This window comes from Sceloporus undulatus, chromosome 11 (assembly GCF_019175285.1).
Source record: "Sceloporus undulatus isolate JIND9_A2432 ecotype Alabama chromosome 11, SceUnd_v1.1, whole genome shotgun sequence".
NCBI lineage: Eukaryota > Metazoa > Chordata > Lepidosauria > Squamata > Phrynosomatidae > Sceloporus > Sceloporus undulatus.
Genome location: NC_056532.1, coordinates 11,146,301 through 11,162,125, shown reverse-complemented (window position 1 = coordinate 11,162,125; position 15,825 = coordinate 11,146,301).

The window sequence follows — 15,825 nt, the reverse complement described above, 5'->3', positions numbered from 1 at the left end:
TGGCCTGTGTTAGTGTTATTCTCACAACCGGTAACAGGGTCACCTGGAGTCAGATGTAATAACTACACATCGCTCTAGATCTCTTGACTACTTGCATATTATAGCATGACACATTGAAATACATATTGGCCTCTGTTAGTGATATTCTCGCAAACCGATAACACAGGGTACACTGGAAGTCAGATGTAATAACTACACATCGCTCTAGATCTCTTGACCACTTGCATATTTAGCATGACAACACTGAAATACACATTGGCCTGTGTTAGGTTATTCTCCAAACGGTAACAGGGTACACCTGGAAGTCAGAGTAATAACTACACATCGCTCTAGATCTCTTGACTACTTGCATATTATAGCATGACACATTGAAATACATATTGCCTCTGTTAGTGTTTTTCTCGCAACCGTAACACAGGTACACCTGGAGTCAGATGTAATAACTACACATCGCTAGATCTCTTGACCACTTGCAATATAGCATGACACACTGAAATACACATTGGCCTGTGTTAGTGTTATTCTCGCAACCGGTAACACAGGGTACACCTGGAAGTCAGATGTAATAACTACACATCGCTCTAGATCTCTTGACTACTTGCATTTATAGCATGACACATGAAATACACATTGGCCTGTGTTAGTGTTATTCTCGCAAACGGTAACAGGGTACACCTGGAGTCAGATGTAATAACTACACATCGCTCTCGATCTCTTGACTACTGCATATTATAGCATGACACACTGAATACACATTGGCCTGTGTTAGTGTTATTCTCGCCAAACCGGTAACACAGGGTACACCTGGAAGTCAGATGTAATAACTACACATCGCTCTAGATCTCTTGACCACTTGCATATTACAGCATGACACACTGAATACACATTGGCCTGTGTTAGTGTTATTCTCGCAAACCGGTAACACAAGGTACAACTCTTGCAGATCTCCCACCATGCAGAGACGCTGCTCCTCTCGCCCTATCCTTTTTACTTTTTCTTCATCAGTTCAGCCAAGAGAGGAACAGGGTTAGATGCACTGCTGTGTTTTCCAAGAGCACGTAGCTATTCCACCGTCACAGAATCAGTAGCAGAGGTTGAACCTGAACCCAGAACTCCGAAAGCAAAGCCTGTAATGTGCAACTCAAACAAAGCTCAGAAATGTGTAATGTAAATATGTTTTCCGTTTGGGTGGTTTTGTTTCATTTACAGATCTGGGCCACGGGGCCTAGAAGTGTATGGCTTTTAAATAAAAGTTATTTTTTAAAAAATGGTCAAACAGCCATCAGTGCTTAGGAACTCCAAACCCTAAAAAAGCAACTGTAAAGGTCATATCCCTGCACCTGCCACCTTTTTGATTGTTACACTTGTTTTGATGTGGAATTCACAACCTTGCTTTCCAAAGAACAATCCATTCCCAAAGCCATTGCCTTTCTGAAAGCTGTGGCCTGCCAGGTGAAATGCAGAAAACAGTACCCATTTAGTATGACTTTGGTCTTGTTCTAAATGCCACCTCAAAAACTTTGTTTCCTATATAGGCACAACTATTAACCATTACTAAGCCAGTTATTAACATTTCCCTACCCACTCCTGCCAAGGTGGCAGGTGCAGGGAAGCCCTTAGTCTGTCTCTGGTGCAACAAACCAAGCCCAAGGTGAGCGAAAGGAGTTCTTTTGATTCCCTGCAGCTGGCTCTTAGTTATATAAAGTCCTGGTCCGTTTTATTTATGGGCAAACAGATCCATAGCTGACCATCCTGTACCTTTTGCAGTTGTGCTGCTCCATCTTGTTTTTCTCTACTTTTGAATGTGGGTTTCTCTGCATTTCAAAAGGTTTAAGAAGGGTTTTTGTACTGCAGCAGTGAATCCCCCGACCATGGTTGGAATTTGGGGGACGGTGGTCCAGAAAATAACTTCCAAGTTCCGTATCCAAACACATGGTTAAAATGCTGTTGATAGATTCACTATGGAGGGGCAGATAGAGTTGATCCACACTGAAATGGAGTAGACTGAATTGTCCTTGCGCATCCATGCCCTGTATTGAATGAAGTGAAGGAGTGGTACTCCCATAGAATCACATTTATGAAAGCTGACTTGTTCTTTAAAAGCACCGTGCCAACGGAAAGCTTGCACAACAGAGTAGCCTCTGCTAGAACTCCCTGATTTACTAGCTGTATATTTGCAGGGCTGTTCTAGATTAGGGAACATAGGATTGGCATGTTTCCCCTGGAAGAAAAAATCAGGACTGGATCTGGTTGGTGGGAACTAGAAGACTTCAGATGGGTGTCAACTGCTGCTCCTACTGTAGACGGGAATTGTGAGCATCCATGAGCCAGAAGGTAAGGGCTTAGAGTGGACTATACAGTGGTGCCTCGGGTTACGAAATTAATTCGTTCCGCGGCCGCTTTCGTAACCCGAAAAGCCTTCGTAAGCCGAAATGCCATAGGCGCTAATGGGGAAAAGCCGCGATTCCGTGCGAAAAAGCCGAAAAAAGCATCAAATTTTTTTTCGTAACCCGAAAAAACATTCGTAACCCGGAACAATTATTTCCTATGGGATTTTTTCGTATCCCGGAAATTTCGTAACCTGGGTATTTCGTATCCCGGGGTACCACTGTACCACTAATTTATTGTCTTGATATGTGCAAATGTGGTGCAGCCGGACAGTTCTTGAAGTCCCAGCTGGAACCAGTCTGAAAATGTGTTGTTTTTCCCTTTGGTTTCCCAGAATCCCCGTGCCAGCTAGGGGCGAGGGTTGGGATTTGCAATCCAAAACAATGTTTCCAAGCTTGGCTGACAATGTCTACTTGGTTCTGTAGAGATTAAATGCCTATACTGCAGCCACAGGGGTATGGCTTCGATCCCAGGCAGGGCTCAAAGGTTGACTCAGCCTTCCATCCTTTTGTAGGTAAAATAAGGTACCCATCTTGTTGGGGGCAGTTGGCTTAGAGATTGTAAACCACTTAGAGAGTGCTGAGTTCACTATACTCTGGGGCAGTATAGAGATGTACCGTTGAAAGGCCCTACAGTAGTAGTACATTGTGTGTTATGTGGAGGAATGAGTGCCCTTTTGGAGTATTGCGGCCATCACCAAAAAGTCTCATCAAGAAGGTAGGCTTGGGGCAGGGCTGGCTGTGTGTGCATTTATGCGCAGCAACACAGTATCCCCAACTGGATCGTATCTTATTACCAAACGATTTCATTTTGTACGGGAAGTAGGGCTCACACACATTGCTTTTGCTCCCATTCCCTTGCTCTTTGTGGCTTTTCCTCCATTCCTGTTGTAAAAATCTGGACTGACCTTTCTCTTCTGCTGTTGCCAAATCTATCAATGTTTCCTATATAGGCACAACTATTAACCGTTACTAAGCCAGTTATTAACATTTCCCTACCCACTCCTGCCATCAAGAATGCTTCAATCAAGTTGTTCTTATAATACAGGGACTGCTTTCAAAATGTCTCTGTGTGCTTTGATGGGCGTTTTATTTCCGTTCTGGTGACGTTTCTGCGGCTTTTTGGAAAGGCAAGCGGATCCAAATTCCAAACCAGTTAGCAATGGGACGATGTCACGTAGTCACCTTTTTAAATCTGAGTGAAGGCATGCTGGGTTTTTGTGTTCTTGGAAGTTATTTTCTTGGAGCACAACTCCCAAAATCCTGCCGCTGTGGTGGCAGTGTTTGATCTAACAGTAAATAGTCCTTGTGGGGTCTTTTGAGCACGAAAGGGCCTTCTGCATCACCTGCAACCTGGAGTAAAGATGCTGGGAAACGAGCATGTCTTACTCGCTCTTTTAATGTTACTTTGAGCCACCTTGAGTCTTGTCTGGTGGGAGAAAGTTGAGGTATGCACCCATAAGCTGGATGAGGAATTAATAGGGTGGCTATTAATGAATATCCCTTTCCCTGGGAAATGAGCATAATCCAGGCAGCCTCCAACGTCAACTCAGAAGCAGCGAAAGGGATGCATTTCTGCCTAAGATCTCAGGGAGCCGCTGATCCTGGTAGTCAAGGTATATAGTAGCCTTCATGAATGCGCTTTACTCCAGCATTCTTTACTACAACCCCCATCGTCCATACCATTGGCCATGTTGGCAAGTGCTAATAGAGGCTGCGGCTCAAACAGCCTGAAGGGTGCCATGTTAAGATAGAGAGAGCGCCAGGCTAGACCCCACAGTGTTGTCTGGCAGCTACGTTCAAATATTTCTCATCTTCAGAGTGTAAGAACAAGGAAAACGGGCATGATGCCATCTTGATTTTCCATAGCCATCGCCTTCAAGGAGAATGCTGGCACAGTTCTATATCAGTATCTCAGCTCTACCAATTCTCACTTTCACAAAGATCCTCTGTAAATCTGATAGGCCTAAGTCGAAATATGGAAAGGAATGCATGGAACCATAAAAGTGCACTAGGGTCCAAAACACACTACAAAAATAATCCAGTTTGAGACCACTTGAACTGGCCTGGGTCAGTGACAGGGAAGCCTGGGAATGATAGTTTATGGTGGCACCCGAGGGCTAAATGTCTCACAAAACTACAATTCCCTGGATTCTCTAGCACTGAGCCAGGGCAGTTAAAGCAGTCTCGAACTGGGTTATTTCCGCAGTGCGTTTTGAGCCTGGCTGACCTCATGCGCTCTTGGCCCCAGAAAACCTCGTAAGTCAAAAACAACTTGGAAGAAAATTACGTCGCCGTAAGTCAAAGACAACTTGAAGGCACACAGCAGTAACAAAGATACCTGTAAAAGGTTTCAGATTCTGACTGATCTTGGAAGCTAAGCAGGTCAGCTTTGGTTAGTACTTGGATGGGAGATCATCGACAAATACCAGGGGCTGGAGGCTTCTGTTTAGAGGAAGGAGCTGCCAAGACCGACTGAGTATTCCTTGGCTAAGAATGCCCTTTGAAATGGATGGGTTGCCAGTGTCGACAGGCCATCCATGAGCCCTGGCCCCTCTATTGCACTGAAATGTCACTGTCTTAACTCGCTTCAGTTTGCTTTTCGCCCAGATGGGCTTGCTTTTAGTATTGGAGGATTCAAAAAAGAACGTTGCAAAAGTGAAGCTGTTCTTTGGTTTGTCATTTTCATAGAATCGTAGAGTTGGAAGAGACCCCCAAGGGCCATCCAGTCCAACCTCCTGCCATGCAGGAACTCACAGTCAGAGTATCCCTGACAGATGACCATCCAGCCTCTGTCCTTTCTTTAGCGTTGTTGGAGTGGAAAGTGGGAAAAGTGGAGCAATGAAAGCTGTTTCCTTCCAAGTTAGATGCTCTGTGTCATCTCTGTCAGGATTATCGGCTCTGGCTGGCAGCCACTCTCTCTGGCCTCACCTTTGTTTCCCAACCAGCTGCTCACTTGGACTAGATTTCTGGACTACAGGGCCCAGAATCCTCCAGTTAGTGTAACTGTTTTGGGTGTGGAACTGAAAAAGTAACTTTCCCAAGTCTCCATAGCAAGGGCTGGATGCCAGGCTTCATGAAATAAGATGGAGATGACTATTCCTTTTTCTCTTTAAATCACCCTTCTGGTTTTTATTGCATGCATAGTCACAGTCTCTCAGCCTCAGAGGATGACAATGGCAAACCCTCTCTGAAGAGACTTGGCAAGAAAACCCTGTGATCGATTGGCCTTAGGATTGTCACAAGGTGGGCAAGCACATTTAATGTCTTTATGTATGTTGCGTGCCTTCAAGTCATTGAAGGCACACAACATACATAAACCTGAAGGCACACAACATACATAAACACATTAATGTCATCGAAGGCTTTTATGGCTGGCAACTGTAGTTTTTTGTGGGTTTTTCTGGTTATGTGGCCATGTTCTGGAGTTTGTTTCTGACGTTTCGCCAGCATCTGTGGCTGGCATCTTCAGAGAATGCTGGCATGGAAGAGAGTAGGGTATATATATATAATGTGCGACTTCCATGCCAGCATTCTCTGAAGATGCCAGCCACAGATGCTGGCGAAACGTCAGGAATAAACTCTTCTAGAATTTGGCCACAGAGCCCAAAAAAGACCACAAAAAGCTACATTGTTTGTGACTACGGATGTATCTGCTTCCAAGTTTTACCCGATGGCTGAAGAACGATGGGGCTTACTTAAGAATACTTCCAAGGGAAGTATTTATTATGCAATCCTTCTCATAGTATTACTGGGAGTCCAGATGGTGTCTTTTGATTTGTAACCCTCTTCTGCTACTTTTTCTCATTCAGGAGGACAAGATGGTGGTTTCTGACTGAGAGCATCAGGAGGCGCATGTTTAAACTAAGGGTGTCAAGCGTGCAACCGGAGTGCAACTCCTGCCAGCATAGCCATAGGCAATGATGATGAATGAGGAGAGTTTCAGTGCAACCACATCTGGAGGGATACATATAAAGGTCTGGAAGAAAGGACCATATATCATTCTGTGCATCTCAAGATGCTTTCAAGGCAACCATGATCAAATAGAGCCATCTAGTGGGGAAAAGCGAATTTCGTTAGACCAAATGGCGAGTCTCATAGTCAACATGTGGTGCTCCAGGTGTGGTTCGAGACTCCAGCATCCAGTAGCCCTTAGATACAGTAGTGCAGATAGATGGGCGCTGCAGTCCAGCACAGAATCAAATAGGTCACATACTTTGCTATTGTTGTGCGCCTTCGAGTCGTTTCCGACTTATGGCGACCCCAAAGTGAACCTATCGTGGGGTTTTCTTGGCAAGTTTCTTCAGAGGGCCTTTGCCATTGCCATCATCTGAGGCTGAGAGAGTGTGACCGGCTCAAAACCAAACAGCCAGTGGGTTTACATAGCAGCTTCAGTTTACTTAGTTTACATGGCTGAGCTGGGATTTGAACCCTGGTCTCCCAGTGTTCTGATCCAATGCTCAAACCATTACTAAGCCAGAGTCAAGTGGGCCGTATGTTAACCATCCTCAAATTAAAGTTTTGCTTTACATATTATTACTTTGTATTCATGCCATGAAAGCATGATTATAAAGAAAAGAGTATAGTTGCCTCTGCTATAAGCAGAGTTTCACTTATATTCAAGCCCCATTGGCTTCAATATAGGTGTGGGTGTGCGCTATGGACACATGTCCCATTCTTTCCCCATCCCTCGCGCATAAGCAAAGGATGTGAGTTTGAAGACTGCGAGAATGGAGGGAGGACTGTACATAGGATATGAATGCAGCTCATTAATATAAGTTAACTATGGGTGCATCCACACTGTAGAACTAATGCAGTTTGACACCACTTTACCTATCATGGCTCTATCCTACAGAACCTTGGGATTTATAGTTTTGTGAGGCACCTCTTTGACTGCCAAAGATCTTGTGAAACTCGCCGTCCCAGAATTCCATAGGATGGGGCTACAGCACTTAAAGTAGTATCAGACTGCATTATTTCTACAGTGCAGATGCACCCCATATTTCCAAAAAAAAACCCCACATTTTCATGACGTTGATTTCTATAAAATGCACATTTTTAGATAGCTACTGAAGTGAGGTTTTTCCGACTGTTGAACAATCAGTGTGGATGTTTGTCTTTCCAACCTTGCGTACAAGTCTTTTTAGCAACAGTAAGAGCACATAGGATCCAAACACATTGGCCATTAGTTAAATTCCATCTCGCAGTTTAAAAGAATGTGTGTATCTACAAGTAACAACGATTCTTCCAACACCAAAACTGGAATGTTGTAATATCTCCATTGGCTCATGTAGTGACACCTTTGCGTTCTGATGGTTCAGTGTACACAAACTTCATTTCATGCACAAAATTACTTAAACTATTATCTCAAATTCCCTCCAGGCTTTGCACAAGGTGTGTATGAAACATAAATGAATGTTGTGTTTAGACTTGGGCCCCAGCTCCAAGATCTTGCTTAAGATGCAAATACAGGTATTCCAAAATCCAAAACGCCTCTGGACCCAAGCATTTTGGATAAGGGAGACTCATGCTGTAACATTACATTTAATACTGTCCAATATGCATTTATAAACTTGTTGGTTTTACTGTCTTGAGGATGTGATTAATGTTTCCTGCACAGCAGGAGTGGTTTGTATCCAGAAGCCAAAAGTCGTGGCAATTGTAAATGTGGACGTAGTACATATTGCTAGTTTTTGCAATATGTAAAAGGCTTTTTGGGGTCCATTACTGAGTAGACCCTACTCTTGGTTATCATCTAACATATCTTGACAGTTAGCATGCAGTGTATCTTAGAGATAGATGTACAGTGCATCCTTGTTGTCCGCTGGGGTTTGTTCCAGATCCCCTATGGATAACAAAATCCATTTATACTCAAGTCCCATTAAATATAATGGCATAGCAAAATGGTGTCCTTTATATGAAATGGAAAACCAAGGTCTGCTATTTGGAATTTATACTTTTAAAAATATTTTCAAGGTGTGGATGCTTGAATCCATGGATAAGGAGGGCCCGACTATATATGTTCGTAGGAGAAGAACTATGCTTTCAGAGGCAGCAATGAGCGACTGCAAATGAAAATAAGAAAGCTGTTTTAAGATAACTGTTGAATTCGAAGATATAGCTGTGTTAGTCTGTAGAATCAGTATGTAGAGAGATCTTGTAGCACCTTTGAGACTCACTGAAAGAAAGAAGTTGGCAGCAGGAGCTTTCCTAGACTTCAGTCTACTTCCTAAAAAGCATCTGAGGAAGTAGACTTAAGTCTAGGAAAGCTCATGCTGCCAACTTCTTTCTTTAGTTAGTCTCAAAGGTGCTACAAGGTCTCTCTACATACTTAAGGTGACTGGTAATAGTTGTAGCTCTGGAGTAACTACCACTATCACTCTAATTACTTCTGGGGGGTGTTTTCCCTGTTTCTCAAATCTAACTGAAATTTTTACTAAACTATTTACTAACGCTGTGCCACAACGCACAGCTATTTGACCACGTGATACTCATGCGTCACCATTGAGTGTGGCCATACGCTCAACCATAAAAGTAACTAAACACCTGCATGGCAAAAGGAGTTTGGAAATGTTGGATTTTGGAATTCTGGATAAGAGATGCAATGAATAAAAATGAACAAGTGGCACATGTCCGGTTTCACAGATGCCCTTTCAAAAGAGGCAACTGCTTTAGGTTTTGCACGAAACGTTTGCAGGACCCGGACCAGGTGGAATATGGAGGGGTGGTGTGTTGGCGAGAGATTGTTGTGCTAATATTTCAGAAGGAAAGAGTCCTGCATTTTGGCCTGTTCTGTCCCAGGCCTTCGGCAGCATTTCGTTGCCAATGGGGCCGGGTCTGGCTGTGTCTAATGAGAGAGACAGGAGGCAGAAAAGGCTGTTTTATAGACTATCCCAGGAGGCTTTCATGCTCCACCGTTTGGTTTCATGGTCTGGGGCGGCCTGCAACGGCAGGGCCAGCCACTCCTATTGTGTGGCAGCTGCTGCTCCTTGCATCCAACCAGTAGCAGAGGCAGCTGCAAGAAGGGTTTCTTGTTTCCAGTGGAATTCGAGCCATCCGCACTAATCTTCAGCCGGCCTTTGATGTGTCTGTGAATCTCCGCCTTTGTCCTCTGCAGCTCCAGGGGCCTCCTTCTCACCAGAAATATTTCTTCGCCTTCCCGCCTGGCCTTTACTTTGGCAGAAATCGCTCAAAACTAGGCTGAACGTTTGCGCTGCTCTCTTCGTGTTTGTTCCACCCAGACGCACACATGCACACAGTGTCTGTGCGCAAGAGACGGGAGCAGCCGTACCGCCATGAGACAAAATGGTCCAGCATCCTTAAGTTCAGCGTTCATCGGAAATACATCTCTGGAGCAGAAGGCAAAACATGAACGTGAATTTTCCTTTCGCCGGGGAACCCATAGGGCAACTTCAATTTGGATCATTTTCTTTTGGTTATCAAAGAGACATAAACAGCCATGCAAACTCAAAACATTTGTTGTTCTTAGCTGCCCTCGAGTCGGTTCCGACTCAAGTCGACCCTGTGGATGAGACATCTCCAAGAATCCCTATCTTCCATTTCCTTGCGCAGATCCTGCCAGCTCTTGCCCATAACCCTCCTGATTGAGTCTATCCATCTGGTCTGTCGTCTTCCTTTCTTTCTTCTACCTTCTATCTTTCCTAGCATTATTGTTTTTTCTAGTGTCCCATGCCTTCTCATGATGTGCCCAAAGTATCATAGTCTCTCAACTTGATCATCCTAGCTTCCAAAGAGAGCTCTGGCCTGATCTGTTCAAGGACCCATTTGTTTTCTTGGCTGTCCATGATATCCTAACCTAAACATACAACCACAATATCCTAAACTCACAACATACAACCCTGCTTTGTTTCAGAGAGGATTTCAAATCCTCCCCACTTTTTTCCTCTTTCCCTTCCAGAAGACATCCAACAAGAACTTTAGCCCCCATTGCCATCTCACTTTACAATTCTGATTTCTTGAGTCTTACCCCTCGTTTTTGAATATGTTCAGAGGTGAGTAACCGAGGCGGCATCTGCATTGTTTGCATAATCCAGTTTCACACTGCTTTAAGTGCCATGGCTCAATGCTGTGGAATCCTGGGATGTGTAGTTGTGTGCGATATTTAGCCTTTGCTGTCAAGAGTGCTTGTGCCACAACAAATTACAAATCCCTAGAATCCATAGGATGGAGTCGTGGTAGTTTAAGTGGCGTCAAACTGGATTATTTCTGCAGTGCGGATGCAGCCCAAGAGAGTAAAAGGTCTGGAAACCTAACTCTATGAAGAATGTCTTAGGGAAATGGGCATGTTGAATTTGGGAAAAGGAAGGTTGAGAAGTGATAAAACAGTCTTATTTATACAGTGGGCCCTTGGTGTCTGTTGCGGTTTGGTTCCAAGACTCCCCATGGATACCAAAATCCGTGGATGTTCAAATCTTACTAAATAAGTAAAATCCTAAGTAAAATGGTGTCTCTTACATAAAATGCAAAATCAAAGTTTGCTTTTTGGAATATTTTACAAATATTTTCAAAGCATGGATGGTTGAACCCATGGATACGGAGGGCCGACAGTATACCTGAAGGGATGTCATGTAGACGATGGAGGGAGTTTGTTTCCTGATAGGCCAGAGCCAGAAGATGAACTAATTGATTCATAGAACCATAGAATCGTATTAGGAATGACTTATTTACTGTAAGAGCTGTCCAATAGTGAAATAGACTTCCTCAGAGGGTGGTGAGCCATCCATCTTTGGAGGTCTTTCAAAAGAGGCTGGATGGGCCTCTTTCAGGAGGAGAGTAGTATTGCTTTGAAAACCTTGCAAACCATTTATCAGGAGGAGCCACTGAGACCAGAAATCTTTCAGCTGAAGGAACCCCTGAAATTATGGTATCAGGGGAAGGGTGACTATTTAGAGAAACCCAGAAGTCCCGATTTGGACCCAGAGGCTGAGATTCTTAACTCTCATGAAGAGGCTCCCTAGTTGGCTAGCTAAACTTCCTTACAGTACATTCATTCTAGCCAGAATATGTGCCCAGATCACCTTAGGTCAGCTTTCCCGAACCTGGATCTCACCAGATGTTTTGGAGCACTGTGCAAAGCCGCAGCTGGGTAGGATAGACAAGCCTAAACTGCCATTTGAAGATGAGAAATGTGCAAGAAAATACCTTGAACTCTTTACAGATGCTAGGAGTTTATTCTCTCAGGTCTTCAAAGTTCTGCTGGATGTTGTTAACAGCTGCTGCCGTCCTCATTTTTTTTTCCAGGCCAGTTTTCTTTTCCCAGCTGGAAGGACCCGGGCCTTGTGTGTCTTTGCTCAAGTCATTAGTTTAGTCTCCAGGGTAAGAATCTGGAATGCAAAAAGAGGGCAGCGGGAGGAAGAGGACTGCCAAATTTTGGACGGGAGCAGGGGAGATTACCAGTAGGTCTGAACGCCCAAATCTGCTACTTCTTTGGCACACTTTGGACTGGGACCCTGGCACAGGGGGATGTAAAAGGATTTTATCTCCTTGTATCTCACCAGGACCGCACTCTGGGTCTTCTAACCCAGAGCGACAAAGCTGAGAATCAGCTTTTACAGAGCTGGGTATCAAACCTGGTCTCCAGAGACAGAGTCCAACACTCAAACCACTATGCCATGCTGGTTCTCTCCCTCTCATCTATAACAGTATCTTTATACTCCACCAAATGCATCTGAGGAAGTAGACTGAAGTCTATGAAAGCTTGTGCGGCCAATTTCTTTCAGTGAGTCTCAAAGGTGCTACAAGATCTTTCTATGCACTGATTCTACGGACTAACACGGCTATATCTTTGAATTCTACCAGTATCTTTATACAACACACACACACACCCCTAGGGAACCTGGCTCAGCCATTGAAACCTATTGGAAGATCTTATACAAGTCATATACTCTTAACCTCAGAGAAAGGCAAACTCTCACTCGACAAACGTGGCCATAAAAACCCCAGCAAGAAAAAGCAAATCATGTTCCATAAGGGCTCTATTTTACAATGCAATTTATATTTAATGGCACATGAGCATCCATGGATTTTGATATCCATAGGAGGTCCTCAACCCAAATCTCAGTGGATACCAAGGGCCCAGTGTATGAATTTTCGGTTACCATAATCTATTGCGATTTTGAAACTCCGCTTTCTTTATTAATTTAAATGTTCTTTATTAATTTAAACGTTTTAAATTGTCTAAAACCGTGCTTCTCAAACTGTGGTCCTCCAGGGGTTTCGGACTTCAGCTCCCAGAATTCCCGACTCTTGACCAAGCTGGCAGGGGATTCTGGGAGCTGAAGTCCAAAACACCTGGAAGACCATATAAAACCGCATAAAAATATACAAAAGCTAAAAGGCACAACCAAACCCCACACCTTAGATAGGGTCACCACAAGTTGAAATGGCCTTGAAGGAACCTAAGAGCAAATCGACATCCAAATACTAATTGCTTGAAGAAGATTTCAACTCATGTGGCCTTTAGTTTATTGTATTGATGTGGGAAGATGGCAGGAAAATGGAACTAAAATAAGCCAGAACTTGTCTGATCACTAAGCGTGATGCCTTTCGTCTTCAAATGCAGGGAACTTGGCTTGTGGAAGTGAGTTTTTGGCTGAATCATCCTTGCAGGGAGCTTAGGGACACATGCCTGGGAAGCCCTGGGCACTGAGTCATAAATTAGAGGAACACCTCGCCTTCTTTCCCTCTACTCATAAACAGTCTTGCACCTCCAGCCAGTTTATTCAGCTTTCCATTCCCTCTCTGCCACCCCTGGAACTTTGATCTTTTTGGAGGAAAGCATTGCCAGAACCGTCGCACAGGGAAAAGGTTGCATTCAATTTAGCTTCGAGAGTGTGTCACTCTTTAAATAGGCAAGGGAAACCCAGATAGAATTCCCTAGATCAGGCGAGCCTTTTGTGAACTCTATGAAAAGTTCAAGCCAAGCTCTGCAGTGAATTTAAAAGCCCCCGATTGCATCTTGAGGGTCCTGGGTTCAAACCTGGTAGAGCTGAGAAATGCCTGAAACCCAGAAGAATCTGAGCGCAGTATTGATGAGGAAGCTTTTTCAAGCCAAGGGCCAAATTCAATTCAAAACTACTTCCTAGGGTAGGGTTGCCATAGTGCCGGACCTCCAAACTGGGAAAAACGTAGGACAAAATTTTCAAATGTAGGACACACAAACATGTGTCCTACATTTGAAAATTTTGTCCTACATTTCCCCTCGCGATTGCGGTGGAGAACGGAAGCCAAGCGGCGAGGGAAAGCCTCCACTTAAGAAGGCTTTCCCTCCCCGCCTGGGCCCCGGGCCTCGCTGCGATCGGAGGCAGGATCGAGGCCTTGCCTCTTTCTTGGCCCCCACAGGGACCAGGAAGGAAGCGAGCAGGCCGCCGGCCTCGTTCCTGGCCCCCGCGGGGACCAGGAAGATGGCGAGCCGGCCCATCGCGGGGGCCTCGCCGCATCCTGGCCCCCGAGGGGACCAGGAAGATGGCGAGCAGCCGGCGGCCATCGCCGGGGCCTCCCTTGTTCCTGTCCCCCGCGGGGGACCAGGAATGAGGCAGCAGGCCGCCGGCCATCGGCCGGGCGCCATCGCCTTGTCCGGCCCCCGCTGAGAACCAGAACGAGTGGAAGCAGTCCGCCGGCCCATCACCGTGCCCTCAACTCCTTCTGGCCCACGTGTGGGAGACCAGGGGAAGGCGGTGAGGTGTTAGGTTAGTGCTGCATGGTAGGCGTGTGAAGTTGTGCGCGGCCGGGCGGCGCCCAAAGAGTTGCCCCGCCCCTCCCTGCAGACTCCTCCGGCCCCAGGCCTCGCTGCTCCTTTTCCTCCGTGTGGGCCATGCCGTGGAGGAGGAGGAGGGCAGCGAGGCCCCAGAGGGTTCCCAGCAACCCCGCTGCAACCGGGCTTTTCCTTTTTTGGCTGCACCCGTGCCGTGACCCACAGGTGCCGCCCAAAACAGGAAACCCGGTTGCAGCCGGGTTATGGCAACCTATCCTAGGGGCCACAAGGTGGATGGCCATAAAGACCGCATATTGTGGTTAAATCTCTCCTGTCTGTGATTTAAACTTTTGGGATTGGAATTTCACCTTCAAAGAATCTGACAAATGCTAAAGAAAAGGACAACAATGGTAGAATTCAAGATGTGCCATGTTTGTCTGTAGATCATATGTAGGAGAGATCTTGTAGCACCTTTAGACGCCTTGAAAGAAAAAGTTGACAGCATGAACTTTCATAGACTTCAGTCTTCTTATTCAGAATGCAATATTATTATTATTATTATTATGTTATTATTATTATTTTATATTAAAAAGCATAGCCATGTAGCCCTGTAACATCCGTATGTAGAGAGATCTTGTAGCACCTGTAGGTTGCCCTGAAAGAAGAGAGTTGGCAGCAGGAGGTTTCCTTAGACTGAAGTCTACTTCCAGTGGTCACTAATCTGGATGGCTAAAATATAGACGGGATCAGGGGTGGCACATTTCTCAGGGTGCAGCTAAACTGTAGAAAGTTGCATTTGACACCACTTTAACTGCCACGGTGCCATCCTACAGAATCCGGGATTTGCAGTTTAGTGAGGCATCGGCATTATTTGGCAGAGAAGGCAAAAGGCCTTGTAAAACTACAGCTGCCAGGATTCCATAGGATGGAGCAGCAGCACTTAAAGTGTAAAGAGATCTGTGCACACCTTAACTGAAAGAAGTTGGCATCATGAGCTCGTAGGCTTCAGTCCTTCTCCTCAGATCCTTAGACCATACGTATCTGAGGAACTAGGTAATCCTATTTGATAGGTTCACTTAGGGTTGCTGTAAGTCAAAAGAAGTTGCAGTCACACAAGCATTGCAGTTTTAGTTTCTAAATCAAACATAGTAGGATAATCAACAGTTTGACAGGGGCCCTTGGTATCCGCCAGGGGTTTGGTTCCAGGAACTCTTATGGATACCAAATACTATGATACTCAGATCATATAATGGCATAGTAAAATGGATTCCCGTATATAAAATGCCAAAATCAAGGAGGGTTTTTTCCCCATTAACAATATTTCAAGCTATGATGGATGTAGAATCCATCACTTCAAAGCACCAACTGTGCCTTCGTGGGTTGCTGAAGAAAACATGCTTGGGAGACCAGAATATAACTGCCCACAGTATTTCCCTTCCAGTGGATACCTTGCACACTATCTTCCTACCCTCGAACCAGTGATCCCCGTGCTTTGGTCCTCCGGGTGCTTTGGACTTCAACTCCCAGAAGGCCCAACCAGCTTGGCTAACATCCAGGAATTCTGGGGAGTTGAAGTCCGAAGCACCCGGAGGACCAAATGTGGGAATCGCTGCCTCAAACGGTCCCACTTGGGCACAGACAACCCATCCCACTTTTTCAAACCGCTTTCAAAGGTCCCGGTTTCTTTTTCCTTCTTCCCGGGTCCCCTTTTAGTCTCAGCTTACT